We start from the raw sequence: 16,538 nt of genomic DNA, 5'->3' as shown, positions 1-16,538 counted from the left end.
GCGACCCCTGCAACTTCAGGACATGGTTGTTGGTTAGGATCACCACGTGGGGTCCTTTTCCCTTAGGAGGGAGCTGGCCTTGCGGGCTGCTGATTTCCAGGTTTTTAGATACCCCCAGTATCCTGGCCGGATGGGGCAGTGGGCCAAGCCCTTGGTGACCGTAACTTCTCCTACCTGGAGGGCATTCTTGCGTTGTTCCATTTCAAGTGGTACCAGTTTTCGCACTAATAATCCAAGGGCGATTCACCTTCTATGGAGATGTAAAGGTCAAAGGGTTTAGCTAAAATAGGGAGGTCCAGGGCAAGTGTCTGAATTGACTGCTCTTTCCATTCTTGAAAGGCCGCTTCTGGATTCTATTCAAAAGGATCATCATCTTTTCCTTTCAGTGTTTCATATAGAGGCCCAGCTATTAGACTGTAGTTAGGGATCCAGATGCAGCAAACCCCGGCCTCCCCAGGAACCCCTAAGCTGTCTTCTAGTTTTAGAAGGGGTAAGGCTGCAAATGGCTTCTTCCCTTTCCTGGGATGGGCTTCTCTGACCTTCTCTGAGAATGAAGCCCAGGCAGGTCACCTTAGTCTGTGATATTTGAGCCTTTTTCTTCGACACCTTCTATTCTTTATTGGCTACGTAGTTCAGAGACCTCCTTAGTAGGGCTGGAAATCAGAATGTCATCTGCATATTGAAGGAGGGTTCCCTTTTCCAGAGGTAGAACTTTTAGGTCTTTAGCTAACGTTTCCCAAAGATGGTGTGGGAATTTTTGAACCCTTGGGGCAGGACAGCCTAACAGTATTGTTTTTATTTTATGTTGAGTCCTGCCACTCACAAGCCAAAATTTCTTGTGACTCTGGGACTAATGGGATACAGAAGAAGGCATCATTGAAGTCTAATACAGAATACCATGTCCTGGTGGATGGTAGAATGACCAGCAGGGTGTAGGAATTAGGAACTACTGGATGTATGTCCTCGGTGGCTTCACTGACTGTCCTGACATCTATTACCAGGTCTCCAGCAGCCCACGGGACTCTCGTGGTCATGCCCCTCCCAGGATATGGAGCTCACCTGGGCAGGTCCCCAGCAGCCCATGGGGCTCTCGTGGTCAGGCCCCTCCCAGGATACGGAACTTCCCTGGGCAGGTACCCCAGCAGGGCTGGGCACACAGGAACCGTGCACGTAGCCCTCATTGCAGAGCAACCCCAGCTCACCTGTTGCTCAGAGCTGACACAGAGCACTTCAGAGCAGGACTTGAACTAACAAACCGCAGCTCTGACAGGTCTGTGACACTGGGCATCACTCTGTGCAGCCCCACTCTGCCTGGTCTTCCAGAGATTTCCACTGCAGCCGGGGCACCAGGCCTCTGTCTCCACCCATCAGCCCTCCTCTCCCTGACTCCTGGGTTCCTCTCATTAGGAGAGGGTCTTCTTGAAATTGTCTCCCACTCATGGGCCAGATAAAATGATTAGAAAACAAGCCGGAGCTGCAGCCCCTTGTCTATCCTGACTCTCAGGAGCCCACACCTGTTCCTTGGACCTGGCCTGTTCAGCAAGGTCCATTTTCTGCAACTGTGAGCCCCTGAGGCGTGAGGATTGGCTGACCTGGGCAGCCTGACCCTGCCGGCCAGCCCTCCCCAGGTGTGCCTTGGTTGAGGTCAATATAAACACTGCTCCAGGAAGCAAGAGCCCCTGCAGCTGTGCCTGACGCCATATTCTCTGCCCTATCAGCAGTGTCGGGGCTGGGCTGGGGGGAGGGAGTGAGGGGCCACGGCTTTGTGGGTGGCCCGGTGTGAGTGGGGCTCTGCTGGACTTTCTGCAGGAGTTGCCAAGCTGCCACCTGCTAAAGAAGAGGATGTGTCACCCATACCTGCCGCTGGAATTTCTCCCCAGGCAGAGGTGAGGAAGGAAAAAAGCAGTGGGGGCCGGGACAGGAGGGGTATCTCAGGCAGGGAAATGGAAAGCTTCCAGAAGAGCGCCTGGGGCCAGGACCATCCTGGCTGGCCTGCAGGCACCAAGTCGGCCTGTGTGTTGTCGCTGGTGTGGCTGCATGGCCCTTCCTATAGGCTTTCAAGTCCTTGTACCTATTCAGGTGTTTTACCTGGGAAGGGTGGGAACCGTTCAGCAGCAGCTGGCCTGGGGCTCAGCTCACGTTTACTCACAGACGCCTCAGCACAGTCCCCCAGCTTTGCAATGAGGACGCTCCTTGCGGGGGGGCTGCTGGCTTCATGGGAGACGATTCCCCACCTCTGACCAACTTCAGAATTGTTTACCACTGGAGCAAGTGCCGTGATAGGGTTTTCCTTTGTTTAACTGGTGGTTTCTGGGTTGTTTTTCTTTTTTGGTTCAAGGTAGGTTTTATTCCTCTTCTTTGTATTTATAGATATAAGCATGGAAATAATTCATTCATATAAATACATCTATGGGAATGGAAGAACTTTTTTTCTGTTTAATTATTTTTTTATTTTATTTAATTTTTAAATTTCATTTTTTTTATACAGCAGGTTCTTATTGGTTATATATTTTATACATATAAATGTATACATGTCAATCCCAGTCTCCCAACTCATCCCACCACCACCCCGCCATGGCTTTCCCCCTTGGTGTCCATACGTTTGTTCTCTACATCTGTGTCTCTATTTCTGCCCTGCAAACCGGTTCATCTGTACCATTTTTCTAGGTTCCACATATATGCATTAATATACAATATTTGTTTTTCTCTTTCTGACTTACTTCACTCTGTATGACAGTCTCTAGGTCCATCAACGTCTCTACAAATGACCCAATTTCATTCCTTTTTATGGCTGAGTAATATTCCATTTTATATATGTACCACATCTTTATCCATTCGTCTGTCTGTGGGCATTTAGGTTGCTTCCATTACCTGGCTATTGTAAATAGTGCTGCAATGAACATTGTGGTGAATGTGTCTTTTTGATTTATGGTTTTCTCTGGATATATGCCCAGTAGTGGGATTGCTGGATCATATGGTAATTCTATTTTTAGTTTTTAAGGAACCTCCATACTGTTCTCCATAGTGACTGTATCAATTTATATTCCCACCAATAGTGGAAGAGGGTTCCTTTTCTCCACACCCTCTCCAGCATTTGTTGTTTGTAGATTTTCTGATGATGCCCATTCTAACAGGTGTGAGGTGATACCTCATTGTAGTTTTGATTTGCATTTCTCTAATAATTAGTGATGTTGAGCAGCTTTTCATGTGCGTCTTGGCCATCTCTATGTCTTCTTAGAAGAAATGTCTATTTAGATCTTCTGCCCGTTTTTGTATTGGGTTGTTTGGTTTTTAATATTGAGCTGCATGAGCTGTTTATATATATTGGAGATTAAACCTTTGTCCATCGATTCATTTGCAAATATTTTCGCCTATTCTGAGGGTTGTCTTTTCGTCTTGTTTGTAGTTTCCTTGGCTTTGCAAAAGCTTTTATGTTTCATTAGGTCCCATTTGTTTAGTTTTTTATTGCATTACTCTAGGAGGTGGATCAAAACAGATGTTGCTGTGATTTATGTCAGAGTATTCTTCCTGTTTTCCTCTAAGAGTTTTATACTGTCCGGGTCTTATATTAAGGTCTGTAATCCATTTTGAATTTATTTTTGTGTATGGTGTTAGGGAGTGTTCTACTTTCATTTTTTTACATGTAGCTGTCCATTTCTCCCAGCACCACTGATTGAAGAGACTGTCTTTACTCCATTGTATAGTCTTGTCTCCTTTGTCATAGATTAGTTGACCATAGGTGTGTAGGTTTATTTCTGGGCTTTTTTCCTTTTACACCTTTATTGGAGTATAATTGCTTTACAATGGAGTGTTAGTCTCTGCTGTATAACAAAGTGAATCAGCTATACATATACATATATCACCATATCCCCTCCCTCTTGCTCCCTCCCACCCTCTGTATCCCACCCCTTTAGGTGGTCACAAAGCACCGAGCTGATCTCCCTGTGCTATGTGGCTGCTTCGCAGTAGCTATTGATGTTACATTTGGTAATGTATATATGTCCGTGCCACTCTCTCACTTTGTCCCAGCTTACACTTCCCCCTCCCCATGTCCTCAAGTCCTTTATCTATGTCTGTGTCCCTAATCCTGTCCTGCCCCTAGGTTTTTCATAAACATTTTTTTCCTTTAGATTCCATATATCTCTGTTAGCATACGGTATTTGTTTTTCTCTTTCTGACTTACTTCACTGTGTAGGACTGACTCTAAGTCCATCCACTTCACTACAAATATCTCAGTTTTGTTTGTTTCTTTTTATGGCTGAGTAATATTCCATTTTGTATATGGGCCAGATCTTCTTTATCCATTCATCTGTCGATGGACACTTAGGTTTCTTCCATGTCCTGGCTATTGTAAATAGAGCTGCAATGAACATTGTTGTACATAACTCTTTTTGAATTATGGTTTTCTCAGGGTAAATGCCCAGTACTTGGATTGATGGGTCATATGGTAGTTCTATTTTTAGTTATTTAAGGAACTGTTCTCCCTACTGTTCTCCCTAGTGGCTGTATCAATTTACATTCTCACCAACAGTGCAAGAGTGTTCCCTTTTCTCCAATAAATGCCTCTCCAGCATTTATTGTTTGTAGATTTTTCGATGATTGCCATTCTGACTGCTGTGAGGTGATACGTCACTGTAGTTTTGATTTGCATTTCTCTAATGATTAATGATGTTCAGCATCCTTTCATGTGTTTGTTGGCAATCTGTATATCTTCTTTGGAGAAATGTCTATTTAGGTCTTCTGCCCATTTTTGGATTGTGTTGTGTTTTTAATATTGAGCTGCATGAGCTGCTTATAAGTTTGGGAGATTAATCCTTTATCATTTGCTTCATTTGAAAATATTTTCTCCCATTCTGAGGGTTGCCTTTTCCTCTTGTTTATGTTTTCCTTTGCTGTGCAAAAGCTTTTAAGTTTCATTCGGTCCCATTTGTTTATTTTTGTTTTTATTTCCATTTCTCTAGGAGGTGGGTCAAAAAGGATCTTGCTGTGATTTATGTCATAGAATGATCTGCCTATGTTTTCCTCTAAGAGTTTTATAGTGTCTGATCTTACATTTAGATCTCTAATCCATTTTGAGTTTATTTTTGTGTGTGGTGTTATGGAGTGTTCTAATTTCATTGTTATATGTGTAACTGTCCAGTTTTCCCAGCACCACTTACTGAAGAGACTGTCTTTTCTCCATTGTATATCCTTGCCTCCTTTGTCATAGATGAGTTAGCCATAGGCACGTAGGTTTATCTCTGGGCTTTCTATCCTGTTCCATTGATCTATATTTCTGTTTTTGTGCCAGTACCATATAGTCTTGATTACTGTAGCTTTGTAGTATAGTCTGAAGTCAGGAAGTCTGATTCCTCCAGCTCTTTTAATTTCCCTCAAGACTGCTTTGGCTATTCGGGGTCTTTTGTGTTTCCATACAAATTTTAAGATTTTTTTGCTCCAGTTCTGTACAAAATGCCACTGGTAATTTGATAGGGATTGCATTGAATCTGTAGATTGCTTTGGGTAGTATAGTCATTTTCACAATATTCATCCTTCTCATCCAAGAACATGGTTTATACCTCCATCTGTTTATATCATCTTTGATTTCTTTCAGCAGTGTCTTATAGTTTTCTGAGTTCAGGTCTTTTACCTCCTTAGGTAGGTTCATTCCTATGTATTTTATTCTTTTTGTTGCAATGGTGAATGGGATTGTTTCCTTAATTTCTCTTTCTGACCTTTCATTGTTAGTGTATAGGAATGCAAGAGATTTCTGTGCATTAATTTTGTATCCTGCAACTTTACCAAATTCATTGATTAGCTCAAGTAGTTTTCTGGTGGCACCTTTAGGATTCACTATGTGTAGTATCGTGTCATTTGCAAACAGTGACAATTTTACTTCTTCTTTTCCAATTTGTATTCCTTTTATTTCTTTTTCTTCTCTGATTGCTGTGTCTAGGACTTCCAAAACTATGTTGAATAATAGTGGTGAGAGTGGATATCCTTGTCTTGTTCCTGATCTTAGAGGAAATGCTTTTAGTTTTTCACCATTGAGAATGATGTTTGCTGTTGGTTTGTCATATACGGCCTATATTATGTTGAGGTAGATTCCCTCTATGCCCACTTTTTGGCGACTTTTTTATCATAAATGGTGTTGAATTTTGTCAAAAGCTTTTCCTGCATCTTTTGGGATGCTCATATTTTAATTCTACAATTTGTTAATATGGTGTATCAGATTGATTGATTTGTGTATATTGAAGAATCCTTGTATCCCTGGGATAAACCCCACCTGATCATGGTGTATGATCCTTTTAATGTGTTGTTCAATTCTGTTTCCTAGTATTTTGTTGAGGATTTTTACATCTATATTCATCAGTGATATTGTTCTCTAATTTTCTTTTCCTGCAGTATCTTTGTCTGGTTTTGGTATCAGGGTGATGGTGGCCTCATAGAATTGGTTTGGGGGTGTTCCTTTCCCTGAAAATTTCTGAAGAGTTTGAGAAGGTTGGGTGTTAGCTCTTGTCTAAGTGTTTGATAGAATTCACCTCTGATGCCATCTGGTTCTGGACTTTTGCTTGTTGGAAGATTTTTAATCACAGTTTCAATTTCATTACTTCTGATTGGTCTGTACATATTTTCTGTTTCTTCCTGGTTCAGTCTTGGAAGGTTATACCATTCTAAGAATTTGTCCATTTCTTCCAGGTTGTCCATTTTATTGGCATAGAGTTGCTTGTAGTAGTCTCTTAGGATGCTTTGTATTTCTGTTGTGTCTGTTACAACTTCTCCTTTTTCATTTCTAATTTTATTGATTTGAGTCCTCTCCCTCTTTGTCTTGAGTGTGGCTAAAGGTTTTTCATTTTTGTTTATCTTCTCAAAGAACCAGCTTTTAGTTTTATTGACCTTTGCTATTGCTTTTATTTCATTTATTTCTGCTCTGATCTTTATGATTTCTTTCCTTCTACTAACTTTGGGTTTTGTTCTTCTTTCTCTAGTTCCTTTAGGTGTGAGGTTACATTGTTTATTTGAGATTTTTCTTGTTTCTTGAGGTAGGCTTGTATTGCTATAAACTTCCCTCTTACAACAGCTTTTGCTGCATCCCATAGGTTTTGGATCATCATGTTTTTGTTGTCATTTGTCTCTAGGTAGTTTTTGATTTACTCTTTTATTTCTTCAGTGATCTCTTGGTTATTTAGTAACGTATTGTTTAGCCTCCATGTGTTTGTGTTTTTTATGTTTTTTTCCTTGTAATTGATTTCTAATCTCATAGCATTTTGGTCGGAACAGCTGCTTGATATGATTTAAGTTTTCTTAAACTTACTGAGGCTTTATTTGTGACACAAGATGTGATCTATCCCAGAGAATGTTCCATGTGCCATTGAGAAGAAACGTGTAATCTGCTGTTTTTGGATGGAATGTCCTATAAATATCCATTAAATCTATCTGGTCTCTTGTGTCATTTAAAGCTTGTGTTTCCTTATTAATTTTCTGTCTGGATGATCTCCATTGGTGTAAGTGTGGTGTTTAAGTGTCCCGCTATTACTGTGTTACTGTTGATTTCCTCTTTTATAGCTGTTAGCAGTTGCCTTATATATTGAGGTGTTCCTATGTTGGGTATATATATACACTTATAATTGTTATATCTTCTTGGATTGATCCCTTGATCACTATGTAGTGTCCTTCCTTGTCTCTTGTAACATTCTTTATTTTAAAATCTATTTTATCTGATATGAGTATTGCTACTCCAGCTTTCTTTTGATTTTCATTTGCATGGAATATATTTTTCCATCCCCTCACTTTCAGTCTGTGTGTGTCCCTAGGTCTGAAATGGGTCTCTCGTAGACAGCATATATACGGGTCTTGTTTTTGTATCCATTCAGCGAGCCTGTGTCTTGTGGTTGGAGCATTTGATCCATTCACGTTTAAGGTAATTATCGATATGTATGTTCCTATTACTATTTTCTTAATTGTTATGGGTTTGTCTTGGTGGGTCCTTTTCTTCTCTTGTGTTTCCCACTTAGAGAAGTTCCTTTAGCATTTGCTGTAGAGCTGGTTTGGTGGTGCTGAATTCTGTTAGCTTTTGCTTCTCTGTAAAGCTTTTGATTTCTCCACCAAATGTGAATGAGATCCTTGCTGGGTGGAGTACTCTTGGTGGTAGGTTCTTCCCTTTCATCACTTTAAATTTATCATGCCATTCCCTTCTGGCTTCTAGATTTTCTGCTGAGAAATCAGCTGTTAACCTTATGTGAGTTCCGTTGTATGTTATTTGTCATTTTTCCCTTGTTGCTTTCAATAATTTTTCTTTGTCTTTAATTTTTGTCAATTTGATTACTGTGTGTCTCGGCATTTTTCTCCTTTGGTTTATCCTGCCTGGGACTCTCTGCACTTCGTGGACTTCAGTGGCTATTTTTTTTCCCATGCTAGGGAAGTTTTTGACTATAATCTCTTCAAATATTTTCTTGGGTCCTTTCTCTCTCTTTTCTCCATCTGGGACCCCTATAATGTGAATATTGTTGTGTTTAATGTTGTCCCAGAGGTCTCTTTGGGTGTCTTCATTTATTTTCATTCTTTTTCTTTATTCTGTTCCATGGCAGTGATTTCCACCTTTCTGTCTTCCAAGTCACTTATCCATTCTTCTGCCACAGTTATTCTGCTACTGATTCCTTTTAGTGTATTTTTCATTTCAGTTATTGTATTGTTCATCTCTGTTTGTTTGTTCTTTAATTCTTCTAGGTATTTGTTCCTTAATTCTTCTAGGTCTTTGTTAAGCATTTCTTGCATCTTCTCGATCTTTGTCTCCATTCTTTTTCCAAGGTCTTGGATCATCTTCCCTATCATTATTCTGAATTCTTTTACTGGAAGGTTGCATATCCCCACCTCATTTCGTTGTTTTTCTGGGGATTTATCTTGTTCCTTGATCTGGTATAAAGTCCTCTGCCTTTTCATTTTCTCTATCTTTCTGTGAATGTGTTTTTCCTTCCACAGGCTGCAGAATTGTAGTTCTTCTTGCTTCTGCTGTCTGCTCTCCGGTGATTGAGTCTATCTTAGAGGCTTGTGCGAGCTTCCTTATGGGAGGGACTGGTGGTGGGTAGAGCTGGGTGTTGCGCTGGTGGGCAGAGCTTTAATCTGCTTGTCTGTGGATTAAATAAAAGTTTAATAAAAAGCTTAATCCGCTTCTCTGCTGATGCATGAGGCTTGGTTCCCTCCCTGTTGGTTGTTTGGCCTGAGGCGACCCAGCACTGGAGCCTACCTTGCTCTTGGTGGAGCTAATGGCGTACTCTGGGAGGGCTCACGCCAAGGAGTATTTCCCAGAACTTCTGCTGTCAGTGTCGTTGTCCCCATGGTGATCCACAGACACTCCCCTTCTCTGCAGGAGACCCTCTAACACTAGCAGTTAGGTATGGTCATTCGCCTATGGGGTGACTGCTCCTTCCCCTGTGTCCTGATGTGCCCACTACTTTGTGTGTGCCCTCCAAGAGTGGAGTCTCTGTTGAGACTCTGAGTCTCTGAGTGCAGCTGAGACTCTTGAGACTCGTAGTGGAGTCGCACAGACTCTGGGTCCTGTGAAGCTTCAATGTTTTGTGGTTCTAGAAATCCTATAGGAGATGGTCCACAGCAGGTGAAGCTAATGCTGTCAGTAGAGGTGGTGAAGCCAAAGATCTTCAGTTCCGATGAGAGGTGCCGATGTACATACAGGACAAAATCATCTCGTGTGAATGTAGTTAAGGCACGTTTAAGATGAATGCGGTCATGTTAATGCCTAACATCTTCTATTTTGTGCCTCTCCTCAGGGACCCCCTCCTCAGTTCCTGATGCTCCTATAAGTCATGTGCAGGGGAATGGAGAGTGCGCTCTGTCCAATCTGAGCCCTGAGTTACCCTGTGTGTATCTTAGGATACTTTGTATTTCTGTCGTGGCTGTTGTAATATCATCTCTTTCATTTCTGATTTATTTGGGCCCTCTCTTTTTAACAAAACTTACTACCGTTGTCTTTTATTCTTTACAGAAGTTTAATAAGTGTTTGATCTACTATCCTTACTCTATGTATACTTTTTGCAGTGAGATTTTTACTTTTGTTTGTCTTATTGTTACTATCAATAATTAGTGAGACTTCTTTTAAGCTACCTTCAACATTGCTTATAAAGCTGCTTTATTAGTGATGACAGAGCTTTAATGGAAGTCATGTTCTGGTGGTAAATTAGAATGCAATGTGCCAGCAAAAAGCCCCTGAAGTTTATGTTTCATTGCTTCTTCTTTTTTCAATTTAATTTTTATTTTTTATCAGAGTAAATTTGATTAAAATGTTTTGTTTGTTCTAGGTGTGCAAGATGTGGTTGTTTTACACATATACATGTATCTATATTTCTTCAGATCGTTTGCTCATGTAGCTTATGACACAATGTTGAGTAGTCTTCTCTTGGTATTCCATAGGTCTCTGGTGATTATATATTTCACATGTGTTTCTATATCTATGTTGACACCCATATCCTAATGTATCCAATCCTCACACCTTTTATTTGGTGAACCATAACTTTGTTTAATGAATCTGTGATTGCCTTTCTCTGTGGAAATATCTTCATTGGTATCAATTTTTAGCTAACACCTATAAGTGATATTATAGGATATGTGTCTTTTGCCGTCTGACTTAGTACAATTTGCCTGATTACCTCTAGAATCATCTACGGTGCTGCAAATGTCTTTGTTTTATTTTTTTCCCTAGCTAATATTCCATCTGTACATGTACCAGTACTTCTTTGTTCACTCACCTCTTGATGGACTTTTTGGTTGCCTCCATGTCTTGGCTATTGTAATACTGCTGCAATGCACATTTGCCTGCCTGTGTCTTTCCAGTTCTGTCTTCTTATGTTATAGGCCCAGGAGTGGGCCTCCTGTATCACATCGTATCTCAGGGTTTACCTTTTAAATGCACCACAATTCTCTTCTCATTAGTGGCTCTTTCCAGGTTACATCCCACTTAAAGTTGAGGGTATGCATTTCTCCACAACACCTTCAGCATTTATTGTTTGTAGTTTTCTTGCTGATGGATATTCTGAGTGGTGTGAGCTGATACATCTTTGTGGTTGCATTTGCATGTGACTCATAATCCATTGAAATTGAGCCATAAGGCATGTCCTTTTTATTTTTCAAACTGTGATTACAACTTAGTTCTTCAAAGTGTTTTCTTAAAGTATGTGTCACATTTTGAAATTTATTGGCCATTACATCCCTCAAGACATTTTGAGGGAAGGTTTCACTTGCAGCCCTGCAGTACTTGTTCACATGAAGTGACCATTAGCACAGGCTTTAAAGCTTCTTTTGCAGGTAACAGACAGAGTGTGGCAGCCTTTCTTCATTCCCCATGCTGGTACTAGGGAAACAGACCTTCTGGCCAGTGGTCTTCCTCGGCTATAAATTAGAGTGGAATGTGCCCGGATAAACCCCGGAAAGCTGATGTCTCCTTAATATTGCTTGTTTTTTAAATTTAATTTATATTTTTATTGGAGTAATATTCCATTGTGTATATGGACCACTTCTTGATGCATTCCTCTGTTGATGGACATTTTCATTGCTTTCAAGTGTTGGCTATATTAAATATTGCTGGAGTGCAAGATTGCCAGCCTGTGACTTTTTGATTCTCATTTTCTCAGGTGCCAGGCCCAGCAGTGGGTGTGACTGATTGACTGGTAGCTCAATGTTTACCTTTTCAAAGCACCTCCATTGTGTTTTCATGAGTGGCTCTTACCATGCCCCCCTTAAAACCAAGGGTATGAACTTCTCCACAATCCCTTCAGCATTTATTGTTTGCAGCATTTTTACTAATGCCCATTCTGACTGCTGTGACCTGATAGGTTTTTGTGATTTGGGTTTGCATGTCTTTAAAAATTCCTAAAATTCATGATTTTGCCATGCCTTTTTTTTTTTCTGTTAAAAAAAAATTGTGAGTACAATATATCTCTTGAAATTTTCTTCTTGGAAGGTTGCCCTCTTTTGAATTTTTGGTCGATATTCGACCCCAGGATCTTTTTGGAGGACAGGTGTCATTACAGAACTGCAAGTTTGGTGAATATTTAGTGACCATTAGCACTGGGTTAAAGCTGCTGTTGTGGGAAATGGCCACAAGGAGGCAGCATTTCTCCATTCCCAAATCTGGGTACTAGGGCAGCAGAGCCTTTCTGGAAGTCGTGTTCCTAGGTTGTAAGTTAGAATGGAAAGTGCCAGGAGAAACGCCCATAACTTTATGTCTCATTACTTCTTCTTGGTTTTTAAAATTTATTTAATCGGGGTAATGATCAGATATTGTTTGTCCAGGTGTGCACAATCTTGTTCATTTGTACTATATATATATAGATATAGATATAGATATAGATATAGATATAGATATATATGTCTATTCATGTTCAGATCCTCTTCCCATGTAAAATATTACAGAGTGTTCCGTAGACCTCCCTTGCTATATGGTCGGTCTTTTTGATATATGTTTATAATATGTATTTGTATACATATGGTAACGCTAATCTTAATTTATCCATTCTGCCCACCTTTCCTTTTAGATAAGCATACTTAATTTCTAAGTCTGTGAGTGTCTTTCTCTTTGGAAATATGTTCATTTGTGTTACTTATTAGATAACGTCTATAAGTGATATCATAGGATACAGATCTTTGCTTTCTGACTTACCTCATGTTCTGTGATTATATCCAAGCTCATCTATGGTGCCTCAAATAGCAGTGTTTCATTGTTTTCCATGGCTAATATTCTACTGTGTACATGGACCACTTCTTCTTTATCCATTCATCTGTTGATGGACATTTAGGTTGCTTCACTGTCTTGGCTATTGTGAATAAGGCTGCAGTGCAGCTTTTGCAGCCCGGGTCTTCTCGACTCTGGTCTTCTCAGGTGAGAGGCCCAGTGGTGTGACTGCTGGATTGAATGGTACCTCAATTTTTACTTTTAATCGCAGCTCCTTTCTGTTCTCATTATTGGCTGTTACCACTTTGCATCTCACCAGCAGCTAGAGGGTACACAGTTCTCTATAACCCCTTCAGAATTTATTGTTTGTAGACTTTTTGCTGATGGTCAGTCGATTGGTGTGAGTTGAAACCATTTTGTAGATTAAATTTGCATGAGACTAATCATTCCTGAGGTTGAGCTTTTACACATTTTCCTTTTTTTTAAAAAAGAGTGAGTCAAATTTACCTCTTCATACTATTTTCTTGAAAAATTTGCCAGTTTTGAATTTTATTGGCCATTCCCTACCTCTGCACAATTGTTTAGGGCAGGTGTCCTTTACAGGCCTGAGTCCTTGTGAATGTTAAGAGACCATTAGCTGTGGGCTTAAAGCCGCTCTTGCGGGAAATGGCCACAAGGTGGCAGAATTTCTACATTTCTAACTGGGATTTTGGGCAGCAGAGCCTTCCTGGAAATCGTGTTAGTAGGCTTCAAATTAGAGTGGAATGTACCAGGGCACATCCCAAAAGATTATATCTCCTTACTTCTTGTTTGTTTTTTTAATTTCATTTTTATTAATTATCAGAGAAAATTTGATAAAAATGTAGATTCTCCTAGGTGTACAGAATCTGGTTCATCATATCAGTGTATCTGTCTATTCCTCTTTGGATCCTTTCCCGTGTATGTTATTATAGAGTGTTGAGTAGACCTCTCTTGGTATTCCATAGGTATTTTGTGATTATATGTTTCATATGTATTGGTACATGTGTGTTAACCCCCATATCATAATTCATACATTCCTTACACTTTTCCATTTGGTTAAACATTTTTTTTCTTAATCCATGCTTTTCCTTCTCTTGGAAATAAGTTCATGAGTATCAATTTTTAGGTAACACCTATAAGTGATGTCATAGGATATCTGTCTTTCACTTTCTTTCTTACTCCAATTTGGGTGATTATCTCTAGGTCCTTATATGGTGGTGCAAACTGCACTGTTTCATTGTTTTCCATAGCTAATATTCAATTGTTTACATGGACCACTTCCTCTTTGTGCATTTTTCTGTTGATGGACATTTTGGTTTCTTCCAAGTCTTGGCTATGTTAAATGTTCCTGCAGTGCAGGATTGCCAGCCTGTGTCTTTTCCATTCTGCTCTGCTCAGGTGATAGGCGCATCAAAGCACCTACCAGATCACATGGTAGCTCAATTTTTACCCTTAATCGCACCTCCATTATGTTCTCACTACTTTCTGTTACCAGTTTATATCCCCCCCAGCAGCTAGAGGGTACACAGTTCTCTGAAACCCCATTCACCATTTATTCTTTGTAGACTTTTTCTGAAGAACATTCTGACGGCTGTGAGGTGAATATTTCTGTAATTGGATTTGCATGGCTTTATTAATTGCTGATGTTGCACATTTTTGAATTCCCTTTTATTTTAAAGAAAAAAAAAGAAAAGACAAAATGTCCGTAAAATATGCCTCTTGAAATTGTCTTCTTGGAATGTTGACATCTTTTGAATTTTCCGGTCGATTTATGACCCCAGGATTTTTTTTGATGGCAGGTGTCATTTACAGGCCTGCAATTATTTTGAATATTAAGTGACCATTACTGCTGTTGTGTGAAATGACCAGAAGGTGGCAGCACTTCTCCTTACCAAATCTGCTTAATAGGGCAACAGAGCCATAATGGAAGTTGTGGTGTAGGTTGTAAATTAGAATGGAATGTGCCAGGAAAAGCCCCTTAAGATTATGTCTCATTACTTTTTGTTCGTTATTTTAATTTAATTTTTATTCTTTATCACAGCAAATTAGATTACAATGTTTTGTTTGTTCTAGGTGTGCAAGATGTGGTTCTTTTACACATACACATATATCTATTCTTCTTCAGATCCTTTTCTCATGTAGGTTATGACACAATGTTGAGTAGTCTCCTCTTGGTATGCCATAGGTTTTTGGTGATTATATATTTCACATGTGTTTGTATATCTCTGTTAACCCCAATATCTTAATGTATCCAATCCTCACACCTTTCCATTTGGTGAACCATAAGTTTGTTTAATGAATCTGTGGTTGCCTTTCTCTCTGGAAATATCTTCATAGGTATCAATTTTTAGGTAACACCCATAAGTGATATGATAGGATAGGTGTCTTTCGCCTTCTCACTTACTACTAGTTGCATGATTACCTCTAGACTCCTCTATGGTCCTGCAAATGGCATTGTTTCATTTTTTTCCTTGGCTAATATTCCATCTGTACATGTACCAGTTCTTTGTCCACTCATCACTTGATGGACGTTTTGGTTGCTTCCATGTCTTGGCTATTGTAATATTTCTACAGTGCAGATTTGCCTACCTGTGTCTTTCCAATTCTGTCTTCTTAAGATATAGCCCGAGAAGTGGGCCTCCTGGAACACATAGTAGCTCAAGGTTTACCTTTTAAAGGCACCTCCATTCTATTCCCATTAGTGGCTCTTAGCAGGTTACGTCCCACTTCAAATTGAGGGTATGCATTTCTCCAAAACCTCTTCAGCATTGATCGTTTGTTTTTTTTTTTTTTTTTTTTTTTTTGCTGATGGTTATTCTGAGTGGTGTGATCTGATACCTCTTTGTGGTTGGATTTGCATGTTTCTCATACTCCCTTGAAATTGAGCTTTCAGGCATGTCCTTTTATTTTTCAAACGATTATTACAGCTGACTTCTTCAAATTGTTTTCTTGAAGTATGTACCACACTTTGAAATTTTTTGGCCTTTACCTGCATCAAGACATTTTAAGGGCAGGTTTCATTTGCAGCCCTGCAGTACTTGTGCATATGAAGTGCCCATTAGCACAGATTTCAAAGCTGCTGTTGCAGGTATCGGCCAGAGGATGGCAGCATTTCTACGTTCCCCACTCTGGTACCTAGAGAAACAGACTTTCCTGCCAGTGGTGTTCCTCAGTTATAAATTAGAGTGCAATGTGCCTTGATATACCCCCAAAAGCTTACGTATCCTTACTTATGTTTGTTTTTAAAATTTAATTTATATTTTTTAGAGGAGTAATATTCCATTCTGTACATGGACCACTTCTTTGTGCATTCCTCTGTTGATGGACATTTTTGTTGCTTCCTGGTGTTGCCTATGGTAAATATTGCTGGAGTGCAGTATTGCAAGCCTGTGACTTTTGATTCTCATTTTCTCAGGTGATGGGCCCAACAGTGGGTATGATTCATTGACTGGTAGCTCAATGTTTACCTTTTCAGGGAACCTGCATTGTGTTTTCATTAGTGGCTCTTACCACGTCCCAATTAACACCGAGGGTACGCATTTTTCCACAACCCCTTCAGCATTTATTGTTTGCAGAATGTTTGCTCATGGCCATTCTGACTGGTGTGAGCTGATAGGTTTTTGTAATTTGGATTTGCATGTCTTTAATAATTCCTAATATTCAGAAATTTTCCACATCTTTCTCTTTTATTTAGAAAAAATAGTGTGGGTACAATATACCTCCTGAAATTGCCTTCTTGGAAGGTTGCCATATTTTGAATTTTGTGGTCGATTTTTGACCACAGGATTTTTTTTGAGAGCAGGTGTCATTTACATGCCTGCAATGATTGTGAATATTTAGTGACCATTAGCACTGG

The sequence above is a fragment of the Stenella coeruleoalba genome (genome assembly GCF_951394435.1).
Source record: "Stenella coeruleoalba genome assembly, chromosome: 8".
NCBI lineage: Eukaryota > Metazoa > Chordata > Mammalia > Artiodactyla > Delphinidae > Stenella > Stenella coeruleoalba.
The sequence above is the reverse complement of the archived record's forward strand: the minus strand, read 5'-3'. Positions refer to the sequence as shown.